Source organism: Furipterus horrens, unplaced genomic scaffold (genome assembly GCF_987537825.1).
Source record: "Furipterus horrens unplaced genomic scaffold, mFurHor1.1.pri manual_scaffold_10, whole genome shotgun sequence".
Classification (NCBI taxonomy): Eukaryota; Metazoa; Chordata; class Mammalia; order Chiroptera; family Furipteridae; genus Furipterus; species Furipterus horrens.
The window spans coordinates 40,468,233-40,477,947 of NW_028327180.1; positions in this window are offsets into that span (position 1 = coordinate 40,468,233).

Below are 9,715 nucleotides of genomic sequence, written 5' to 3' on the forward strand. Positions count from 1 at the left end.
TCTCTGAAAAAACTTCTAGAAGTCTCAAAGCATCCCCAGCTCATCAACTTTATAAGGCCTTATGTGAGCTTGCGGCCCCAAGTGGCACAGAGCCAGGACTCCCACATTCTATGAGCATCATCTCCCTGTGCCTCTCAGCGACCTACCAAGGAAAGTGCCAATGTTACCCCTTTTTGAGATTCCTAGAAAGACCCAGAATTTTTCAGCGCACCCTATCCCCATGAGGTCAGTTCTTAAAACCCAAATTCCAGACTTCCTCCCTCTCTGCTCCTCACTCACTCTGCTGCAGCCACATGAGCCACCTTACTATTCCTACAACATGCCAAGCATGGTCCTGCCCCAGGGCCTTTGCACAGGCTACTTTCACTGTCTACAATGACCTTTCTCCCTGTGGCTATTTATCACGACTCAGGTCTGAGTTAATATGTACTCAGAGTCTAACTGGGCTTGATTTGGGGGGGAGGGACAGTGCCGAGGGCAGGGTGGGGCTGGCATGGGTGGGGCGGCCACAAATCCTCCCAGAACAGACCTGCCTCCAGTTTGCAACCCTTCCAGTTTGTCACCACATGACAGTCAGAGATGCTTCTAAAATATCAATCTTCTGGTCTCTCCCATGCTCTAAACTCTCCCATGGCTCCCCACTGTCCTCCAGATCAAGTCCATCCTCTTCTCTGTGGCCCGCCATGGTCAAGTCCCTGCCAATCTTGAAAACCTGAATGCCTTTCAATGCTCCAACTACATCATGACTTGTTGACCTCTAGAAATTTTTAAATGGTCTCCTCTCTGCTGGGAAAAGAATTCTCTCAACTGCATTTTGCCAGTTGACTATTTATTCTTTAGTTGTTGTTGTTTTTCTGTCAGTGTAGTACCTCTCACAGTGGCCCTCAGCCAGTGACAGAGAGGCAGAGATCAGAAGGACACTTGGACAGGTCAAGGGATGCCAAGGGCTGCTGGCCACCACCAGAAACCAGGAGAGGCACAAAAGAGAGTCTCCCTCTGAGTCCCCAAGAAGGAACCAACTCTGCCAACACCTTGATTTTGGACCTCCCACCTCCAGAACTGTGAGGGAATAAATTTCTGTTGTTTTGAGTCCCCCAGTGTGTGGTACTTCGTTATGGCAGATGTAGAAAATGAATACACACTTGTCCTAGGATCTGCATCTCAGTGGCGATAGCCAAAGGCAAGGTCCTACCACAATGAGACCGGAGGGGGAGTAAGGATGAATTTGGTGTAAAGAGGCAGAAAAATGTGCTGGGGTGTGAATGGCATGTAAAAAGGTCCTGAGGTGAGCAAGATACAGAGACAGAGAAAGGGAGAGAGTTGAATGGCTGAAAATGGCAAGCCACTCAGAGTGGCTGGAAAGAGGGTCCTTCTCAGGGGTAGAAGGGAGTTGGGGGAAGGGTGGGCAGGGCCTGACCAGAACCTTGAACATCGATGGCCTTGGGGTTTACACAGAGAATGATGGAGAGCCATAGGAAAGTTTAGAACAGAGGCAGGACATGGTTGATTGTGTTTCCCAGCTCCATTCTATATATTTCTGCATTGCTTGGACTTCGTACAATGAGAACAAAGTCACTTATTACTCCTGAGATAAAAAGAGATTTGTATTTCTGAAAGAGCCCTCTGGTTGCTGGGTGGACCTTGCACTGGAGAGGGAGAAAGAGGCTAAGAAGCCGAGGAGGCAGCCAGAGAATCGGGGAAGGAACTTGGCAGGGGCAGGGACGAATAGGAGGGAACACAGAGAGACTCAGAGAGAATGGCGGTCCTAAAGGCGTGGGTGGGTGGAAGGAGAGGAGAGAGGTTGAACGTCCTGACATCACTCCCTTCAATTCTCTTTCTCTGGGGACGATTTTGAGAAGGTCTCTCTTGGTGCTACCACCTCGAACATCTTTCAGGCAATTGTTAATTTCCCTAAGAGAAAGGTCCTTGGTCCCCCTGGAATTTTTAAACATCATATTGTTTTCTGTGTCTTTGTTTGTTGGGGGCCCCATTTCTTTGTAGCAAGAGATACAGGCTTTTCATTTATGACTCTCACAAAGTTTCCTTTTTAAAGAAAGACAACAGGTGAGTTGCGCTTTAGGGAATATTTGCTAAATAAAGGAACAAATGGATGATGACAGGGAAAAGATGAAGTAAGGGGTCTCCAAAGACAGAAAGTTGATCAATAGGGTGCATGTGCTTCCTAGGGCTGCTGTAACAACTACCACGAGCTGGGCTGGCTGAAAACAACAGAAAGTGTATTGTCTCTCAGTTCTGGAGGCCAGAAGTACAAGATCAGGGCATTGGCAGGGAAGTCCTGCAGGCCAGATCGTTAGCACCCCTGAGCCAATGGCTGAGGGGAGCAAGTGGACAAATACCCAGTCTGTATTGCCCCTCAAATGAGATAGCTCTGGGGTGCAAGTCCCTCGTCATCTCCCAGAGGTCGCCCAGCAGATTGAGCTCTAGCCACTCACCCCCCAAAACTTATTTCACAGTATTTCCCTCGCCGACTGCCTTCCCTTTTCTGTCTCCCTTTCCCCATGCCCTGCCCACAGTTTTCCGAGATCATTTCCAAAATAAATAATTTGCCTTCAAACCCTCGTCTCAGTGTCTGATTCTGGGGAACACAAAGAAAGATGCTGCCTAAGAATACAAGGATGCACAGGAGACTGAGAGAGACCCGGGGCCCAAACACATCATCGGAGCACCTCGAGCTGGCTGAGCCTGAGGCCGAACAACACCCGAACCCCTGGGATGTGAACCAACACATTCCCCCTTCCACCGAAGAAAGGGTTTCCATCCCCACACAGCCAATCTCACAGGGCACAGGGAGGCTTCCTGACGCTCACTGGAGAGACGCTGGCAGCATCATAAGTTTGATTTTCTTTTTTCTGCTCTACACCTGTCTCTCTCTTAATGTTTCTAGCATCACCTCCTTCAGTAACGCGTGGAGGGAATGTGCCAGAGGTGTCCGGCCCCAGTGACCATTCGCTATAAAATACAGAACAGCCGGGGAGATGGGACACATCTTGTGTTCCCTCACATTTCCCTGGAAGTCAGTCGCATCTCCTTCTTGCCTCGAGTGCATCTCCTGCTAAACCGAATCGCACACTTGCCTATTCGTGGGCGGATCAGCAGTACACACACACCCAAGAGGCCTGTGCTGGGGAGGCCAGTCATGCCCCCGGGGCTCAGTCTGGGAGGAGGAACGGGAGGTCTGCAAGGGGTCCGTAACATACTGCCAGCGAACCATGGGGGGCAGGCGGCCCCCTGCCTCTCTCTGTCTCTCCTCTCCATGTATCTCTATTTCTGTCTCTTTGTGACTTTCTGACGCTGTCTCTCCCTCCTTCTCTCCCCTGGCCCCCGTCTCTGTCAGTGTCTCTTTATCTGTTCCTCTTTTGTTTCTGCCTGTTCCTCTCTCTCCCTAACTTTGTTTCAGTCTTTCAGTGTCTCTGTCTCGATGTCTCCATCCTGTGCGTTGTCTCTATGTCTGTCCCTGTCTGTGTGTACATCCCTGTGCCTGTGTCTCCAGATCTATGATTGCCGCTGTTGGTCTGTCTGTCTGCCTGTCTCTCTCTGTCTTCTCTCTCTCTGCCCCGACTCCCCAGTCCTAACCTGGCCCACAGTACTCAATGGACTTTATCAGCTTGAAGGCCAAAGGCATATCTCTGTGGTCCCAGACGATCCTGAAGTGGTGTGAGGGGAGATCTGGGTTCAGGGACCCCATGGCCCTCACTTCCTGGCTGAGCGCGTCCTCCCACTCAGCATCACAGCTTTCCTGCCTGTGAAACACTTTCTGGACACAACTACCCCTGGGCACCCCCATCATCCTTTGAGCTTGGACTGCGCTTTCCCCAACTTGTCCCAGGCAGAAGCAGCATGTAGAGAGGGCACAACCCTGCCCAAATGCCACCACTAAGAAGAGGCTGGACCACCTCCTCTGCCCCAGGCTTCCCAAACTGCCTGCTCTGCTGGCTTTGTGGCAGCCTGCTCCCCACTGGGATTGTCGTCCAGCTGCAAATCAACAGGTCTGCTGTCTGAGGTCAGGCCGCTTTGTTTGTCTTCCTGTCTTTCCTGCTCCAAGTGTTATTGGAGGAAATAGATTCTTCCATGGTGTCCGGGAAAGGAATTTCAGGGACACGTGCATAGGAGGATTTTAAGCGATAGGGGAAAGATTTATTAGACCTCAGATGCCCCCCAAAAGACTGCACACTCGATGAGGTGCTTCCCCGGCGGGCCCAGCTACAGAAGTGGGTTGATGCTATCTGTCTGCTGTCTGTACACCACACCCAATGCCTCATCCACGACAAGGTGGTTTAGCTCCATCTTGCTGCAAGAGAAGTCCAGCTTCTGCGGCTGCCGGGAGTCATCTGCACCCAGCAGGACCCAGAGGGCCAGGGCCCAGAGCTGCGGTGCCATTACCCCGCCACCCAAGGCTCCAGCAGTGCAGCACCGTCTCTGCACCTGGTTGTGCTCAGGCTGCGCGCTGGCCAGCACGGCTGCCAAAGAGACAGAGCCTTTGTTAAGCTTCCCTATACTTCCTTGGGCTTGAGAGAGAGCAGGCTTTCTTTCAATTCACCTGATCTCTCTCCTGGCTTTTCCTGGGCTTGTGTCCTTATCCTGTCTGATCTTTTTTCCAGGTTTTCTGAGGTCTGTCTCCTCCCCTTCATGGTCGCCATCTTGGCTTCGTCTTTGCCTGCACCCAGTGAAGACATCTCCTTGCACCATCTTCTCCCGCCCCCTTAGTGGGGTGGGCTCCCCAGGGTGGCTGTAAAGCTTAATCAGACTTAACCAGGTATCTGCTTCTGATTGGTTTGCTCCCTCCCTTTTGGTTAATATCTAACTAACTGCCCACTATAACACAGGGTCCCAGTTTTTACATGCGAATAATTAAACTTAAGGAGTGGGGAAACATTGCTGGAGAGAGGGATCTGTCTGCGCAGGACAAAGAGCCAGGCACTGTGTCTACGTCGGTGACTAACACAAAACCCCTGACCTTACGGAGGTTATGTCTGAGCTGAGAGAAGGGAGACAGCCCATAAACCAATGGGATAAATGAACAAATCAGCAACCATCAAATGAAATAATTTCAGAGTGTGAAGTGCTGTGGTGGAAATAAAGCAGGTGTTGTGACAGAGAGGGACAGCCTTCTTGGGGTGACCAAGGGAGGTCTCCCCAAAGCAGGGACATTTGAAGGGAAGCCTGGAAGGAGGGAAGATCATCCCTTCTAGAACATGCCTCATTCTTGGGCTGCCACCTGGGCACTTGGGATTTGTTGACTGGTTTCATTTCATTTATTTGTTCATCAAATATTTCTTAAGCACCTACTGTGTGCCAGGCTCTGGGCTGGGCACTGGGGACCAGAAGTGACAAAGAGAAGGAGGAGGAGAGTAAAGAAGAGGAGGAGGTAGAGGAAGGGGAGGGTCAGGGAGAAAGGGTGGAGGAGGAGAACGGGAGAAAGAACAGGAGCTGAAGAAGGGAGAGGAGGGAGAGGAGGGGGAGGAGGAGGAAAGGAGGTGGAGGAGGAGGAGAACAGGAGGAGAGGAATGGGGGAGGAGGAGGAGGAGAGGAGAGGGATGAGGAAGAAAAAGGTCTGAGACAGAGACGATGGCTGGAACAGAGGGTGATCAGGGAAGTCCCCTCTGCATGGTTTGACATCTGCATGGAGATCGGAAGGGCGAGGAGGAGCCGGCCGAAGGAGACAGGGTTGGGAACAGCATGGTCGCATGTGTCTGGTCTGTTTGAGGAGGAGCGAGAGAACGCTATGGCTGTGTGGATGGCAGGGAATGAAGAGGTAACCAGCTGGATTGTGGGGGGTCCTGTAGATCATGATGAACAGTCTGCATTTTATTCTAAATGCAGCCTAGTGCCTGGCCAACCTGGGTTCCCTGCAAGTAGCCCAAAGGCTAGGATTTGGGTACAACTAGCTTATGTGGGGAGGTTGTCTCAGGAAGGAGTGGGGAAGTGAGAGAGGGCAGGGAGGGAGCCAACATGGGATGCATAAATGAGCAGGTAACTGGAGGCCGGGTGGGGTCACTCCCATGGGGACCCCTGGGAGACAACCTAGAGCAGGTATCTCAGAGATGCCCCACTCGAGGGACCAGTGCCTGTCAGCCATTGGTTAGGAGCGGCATCAACCCTGGGCAAGAGCAGAGCAGGCTCAGGCAGAGAGAGAGTCAAGGCTGAGATGCCAGCATGGGAAGCCAGGAGGGCACAGGTCCTGCGTGGCCACTGATGACATCAGCCACAGAGCCTAGAGATTGCACTGACCCATATGGCTGCCACTAGCTATACATAGTTGTTGAAATTCATTTAAAAGAATTGTTTTTTAAAAATCAGTTCCTCACTCATACTTGCCACATTTCAAGGGCTCCACAGGCACATGGGAGTAACCATGCTAGGTGGCACAGGGTCTGGAACATTCCCATCACGACAGGAAGTTCTATCGCAATGGAGGATTTGAAACAGGCAAGTATCAGACACAATCTAACCAAGGAGCTAGGAAAATCTCTCTGGCTACTGAGGGAAAACAACTGCGGTTGGGGTTGAGCGCCGAAGCCAGGAGCCCAGGGAGGAGACAGGGGCAAGTGTCCAGGCCAGAGGTGATGGAGGCTCAGACTAGGACAGGAGCAGTAGGAGTGGAGCAGAGCTGCTTGGAAGTAGCATTGCCATTGGGTCCTACCGTTTGGAGGTAAGAGGAGAGGAGGAAGAGGGAGAGGGAGTGAGATTCGGACTGTGCTGTGAGTGGCAGGTGGCGGTGAGATGGTTGTCCCCAAGATGGAGACTCAGGAAGAAAAGCCAATTCATGGGCAGATACTGATCTTTACGTGGGTCTTGCTGGGTCTGAAGGGGTCAGGGAGAAATCCAGAGGACACCCAGCTGGCAGCTGGACTCTAATGGCAGAGGCCTGGGCAGATGCAGGAGTCTGAGCCCATGAGGCATTCTGGCCACAGGCCCAGCTGGCAACCGCTGGGCTGTGATGTAACTTGTCAGGCAGAAGCAGAGCCGCATCCCCAGGCCCAAGGCACAGCTTGCCTAGATGCTAACAAGTTTTGCCTCCAAATGGTGGCGGGGTGTGCACGTGTATATGTGTGTGTTTAATTCTGGAATGAATTTAATTCTAATTCCACCGACTTTAGGGATGGGAAACAGCTGTCTTAATGAGTTAAACAGTGGGTTTAAAATAGCGAGCATCTGTTCGTAGTCTGAGCCAGCACCCACGGAGGCCACTCTGAGTCTCGGGGCTCACAGCTGGGGGAGGGGGTGCCTGGTTTCAGCTCTGAGAAGGGAAAAGAACACAGGGCTGACAGGTCCAAAGTGCAGGTTGAAGCCAGCCAGGCCATTGGGATAGTTACCTCCCCCCTGGGGTTTCTGCTGCTTCATCGGTAAAAATAGGGCTGTTTACCCAGCTGAGCTGTACCCTGTGTTGGGACCGGGAAGACAACTGTGGATGGACCACTGAGGAGGTGACAGACAGTAAACATATGCCTCCTGGCTGTGTAGCCTGAATTACTCTGTGCCTCAGTTTCCTCATCTGTAAATGGAGCTAATGATAGCACCTGACACACAGTCATAAAAAGTTTAGATGAGTTCACACTTGGGAGGTTTTGGGGCACAGAGCAGTGCTGGGCAGACAGCAAGCCTGCCTGCAAATGTTAATGGGTCTTTTTAAAAGTAAATAAATACAGAATAGAATTGCAAAGAGCGAAAGTGGCTAGAAAGAAGAGACTGGATGGACCTGATTTAGATGGGGAAATCAGGGAGGCTTCCCTGAGGAGGCGACCTTTGAGCTGAAACCTAAAAGAGGATGAGGAGCCGCTCATGTGCAAAGTGGGTGTTGAGAGGTTCAGTCAGTGGGGAGCAGCAGGGTCAAAGGCTCTGTGGCAGGACCATGTTTAGGCATTTCACAAATGGCACAGAGGCAGTGTGCCTGGAACAGGAGTAGGGCCATAATTAGAGTAAGTCTCTAGGTTGCATTATGGAATTTAAGCTAAAGGCACACTAGGGTGCCACTGCAGGGTTTCAGGTGGGGGAGGAGTGAGGTTTGATTTGCAGCCAGACTTATGGCTCACATCCTGATTTCTGAGTGCATTTATTGAGCACCTACTAGACCCCAGGCTCTCAGAAGGTGATACCACACAAAAGCAGAATTGTTCCTGACCAAGCTGGGAAACAGAAAGACAGTGAATATGCCCACACACTTCCGTCTCAACTCAGAGAATGCAGCCCACCAGTCGTGCTCTGGGTGTGGATGGCCCTGGGTTCGAGTGCCAGCTCTGCCACTTCCCAGCCACATGGCCTGTCCTCAGTTTCCCCTTCTTGTCACTGAGTGGTCTCATGGATGGAACAAGGTGATCCACATCCAGTGGTTCACAGGTACTGTCACTTTTCAAATGCTCCCTCATGTCTTAAAAAGTGAAACTTATACCCACCGTACACAACCTAGCAATTCCACTCCTAGGAATTTACCCAAGAAAAACAAGAGCATGTGTCCACACAGAGACTGATCCCCACATGCTCAGAACAACTTTAGCCATAATAGCGTCAAACTGGAAACCATCTAACTGTGTTTTGTTTTGATTTAATAATACAAATAGCCAACCTTTCCCTAAAACATACACATACATACACACACACAGAGGGAGTTAATCAACTGCAAGAGTTTCCTTCATTTCTGATATAGAATTTCAATTTTAACACACATAATGGATAAGCTTTTAGAAACTTATCTTACAAAATGTATTTTATAAAATTAAAGAAAATAAAATTAAGAATGTTCTCAATCAAACATTGTCTTCTCTGAGTGAATTGTTCTCTTTAACCCCACAATAGAACTTGAATGATTGTATCTTTATTGTGCATTGTCTAAGAAGTTCATTAATTTTTTTCAGGTCATCCAAGTCATTCTCACAACAATTCTCTAAAATATAGTAGATAAATCACTTCTATTTTTATAGCTGGTGACAGTAAGAAATAGAGGCAAAAATCCATTTTTGAGCTAAGACTAGAACTCAGAGCTCAATACCAATTCATTGCATTTTTAAGGATTCTTTTTTCTTGTTAGGTTTCAGAGTGGTCTGCTAATTCAGAGTCAAACAGGGCTAATTCTTTAATACAATAATGGTGCCCAGCTCTGGTGTCTTTAGAATGAAGTTATTCTTAGTTTTTCTTTGAAATGTTTGAATTTTCCAACAATGAGCCCTTAATGCTTCATACATGAGTAATGCTTAGCTTTATCTGGAAAGTACTGGATGAAAGGTTTAATGTCAAGGCAGAGCACATATGGTTAAGGGCAGTATAAATTTAAACAGTTTGTGAACAAATAAACACACAGTAGTCCATGCAAACCACAGAACATTCCTGTCATAAAAAATGAGCGAAGTTGAGAGAAACGCAACAACGCAGACGAACCCCAGAGTCATGCCACTGTGCCTAAGAAGCCAGACACAAAGGAGGGCACTCTGGGTTGTACCTAGAAAATGCAAGTGAATTCAGTGACCCAAAGCAGATCAGTGATTGTTACAAAAAAACCCGAGGGAACTTTTGCGGGCAATGGATGTAATCGCTGTCCTGATGGTTTCACAGGTGGGCGTGTGCACATCTTAAATACAGGGGTAGGCAAAAGTAGCTTTACAGTTGTGAGTATTATATTTTATTCATTAATTGTTGTATTATTTATTTGTAATATTTGTTTTCTTATTATTGCTCTTATTTTGTGTTCTTACTTATAATTTGT